This window comes from Crinia signifera, chromosome 2 (assembly GCF_055691185.1).
Source record: "Crinia signifera chromosome 2, ASM5569118v1, whole genome shotgun sequence".
In the NCBI taxonomy this organism is placed as follows: Eukaryota; Metazoa; Chordata; class Amphibia; order Anura; family Myobatrachidae; genus Crinia; species Crinia signifera.
Genome location: NC_139218.1, coordinates 357,632,595 through 357,635,044, shown reverse-complemented (window position 1 = coordinate 357,635,044; position 2,450 = coordinate 357,632,595). Strand labels below are relative to the sequence as shown.

The 2,450-nt window shown below is 47.2% G+C and overlaps 1 pseudogene; it reads right to left on the bottom strand.

The window, feature by feature from the left end:
• Positions 1-375: 375 nt before the first annotated feature.
• Positions 376-1,849, bottom strand: LOC146058552 (kinesin-like protein KIF19 pseudogene; annotated as a pseudogene).
• Positions 1,850-2,450: the final 601 nt, after the last annotated feature.

Here is a 2,450-nt window from a genome sequence, read left to right as displayed (position 1 = left end):
AATAATAAATAAATAATTGAGAATGTCAGGAAGATGCTGCAAAGATCTCATCCCCCCTCTACTGGTTCTGCCCTAACATAATCCTTAAAAGATCTAAGCATCACATTATATAACAGCACAAATTATGTATAACTAGCTGACGTACTTGACGTTGTCCTGGGTCAATTCTGCAAGTTATAATGTTCTCAATGAGTAGGATGTAACCATCAGCATTTTACAAATAATTAGCAGCTCTTCCAACACACCCATGGGGTGGCTGCCCAGTGTCGTTTTTGTTTTTGGGGTATCGCCATTAGCCCTAATCCCCATCTTTCTGCCGGCACGAGTGCTGTTCATGTCGGCCGAGTGCTGTTCCTACCGGCACCAGTGATGTTCCTATCGCCATGGAGGTCTTTGATCTTGATGATTGGAGGAACGTTTTTTGCAACAAGCTTTATCCTTTATCTCGCATAAAAGCCTGGAGAGTACAGGGAGTACAGGAGCGATGCGTCTCATAACAAAATAATCATCCTCATGCCTCGGCGCTCTGGTCTTGCGTTTAAGTTCTGGAGGATGAGAGACCTTCGGTAGCACTTTAGTCCCCTCAGGGATCTTATGGGGGACACAGACACGGTTCCTCTCCACCCGTGTCTTGATGAACTTGGCCTTGCTCCCATAGGTCATTGTGCTGCGGGCGTCTTCATAGGCACTATCCGCGGGGCTGATGTGTGTGATCATGACCATTCGGCCTTTCCCGCTTAGTGCTCCCTTTAGCAGCCAGGTCAGCTTGCTGTCCCGATAGTTTCTATGGCTGCCTGGTTTGTCACGCAGCGCCATGATGCAGGTTCTCAGAGCAAGAAGGGAGCGGTTGATGTAGCCTCCCTCTTTCATGCTCTGGCCACTGTTTGCAGTCTGGCTTGCCCGCTCTGATCCTGCCAGGTCTACCATGTACAGCCTGGCTGTGCTCACACCATCGCTGTCCTCCTGCTGTATGGTGACCTGCATTACTGCATGGGAGCGGGATGAGGTCTTATTAGCGGCGGTGGGAGCTTCAGAGCGCCGCTTATTCCCCTTCTCCAGCAGGGCCATGGCTTCCTCAGGATTGGTAAGGGTGAACTGGGCAATCCCTTCTATTTTGGTGTTGCCATTGGGATCCTCTCTGAGGACCAAAGACCCAGAGGAAGGTCTTAGAAGGTCCCGGACTTTTTCATTGTAGATCTCAGCATATGACAATGATACAGAGAAGTTTTTTCTATTTCCAGTCTCCTCAATGGCATTAAACAGGTCCTTCAGGGTGCGATACATTACTCCGGGCTCACGGGCCTTGCCCATCATAGTAAAGGTCTTCCCGGTGCCTGTTGGGCCGTAGGCAAATATGGCAGCATTGTACCCAGATAGGAGGTCACCCACTAAGGGCTTCACTGTGGAATTATACACAGTCTCCTGGGTCGCTGCCTGGTCAAACACTTGGTTGAATTTGAATGTCGTCTCTCTTGTCCTGGTCGAGCGCAGGACGTTGTTAGGATCCTCACCAGGGTCCTGCAGTAGCACTGTCTGCGGTCCGAGCTGGTGGGCGATGCATTGTGCGCGGTTCTTAGTCTCCGTTCTATTAAATGGACGGATGCGCAAAGCGACAGCCACTTGATAATCTTTAGCTTTGTCACTTTTAGTCTCCATCTTATTCAATCGTCAGTCTTCAGAAAAGAATGAGAAATGATCTGTGTTGGCTCTAGTCCAGCAATATCAGATATGAGCCAGGAAGCAGCAAGCGGATGGTTTTATACCCCCTCACAGCCCATTGTGACATCACAATCTTCCCTCACACCCCATAATGACATCACAATCTGCCCTATGGCAGAGGGGCCCTGCTGTGTATCTTATCCAGGGCATGCTGGTACATTGGATTCTAACAAAGTCGTATTCCCGTACCTCATCCTGGAGGCATATTAATTACACGGGTTCTGTGGCTGGCTCACTTCAAGACTCAATTTCTACTGTTTTTTTTTTTTTTAAACAGCCATCAGACTTCATTCCAACTGTATTTTTTTAATCAGCCACAGAACCTGTGTAATTAATATGTCTCCAGGATTAAAGGGATGAGGTGGCAACCCTACGTATTACCTATCTGGAGGTGCTCCCAGGAACCTAGGATTAACACCTAGTCCCTTTCATTCCGGACACACATTAATTACACAGGTTCTGTGGCTGATTAAAACCAAGTGAAATGGAGTCTTTAAGTCAGACAGCCACAGAACCTGTGTAATTCACATGTGTCCGGAATTAAAGGGATGAGGTGGTAACCTTACAGGAACCAAATACATAATACTCAAATATAAAATTATTTGTAGCCTATACAATAGATGTCACCCGGTCAGCTTCAGATATAGAGGAAGTCAAAGTGGTTGCTTATATTTAACGACAGCATTACTGCAGGTCACAGATTACCAAAATAAGCCACAAAAGTGATTGTT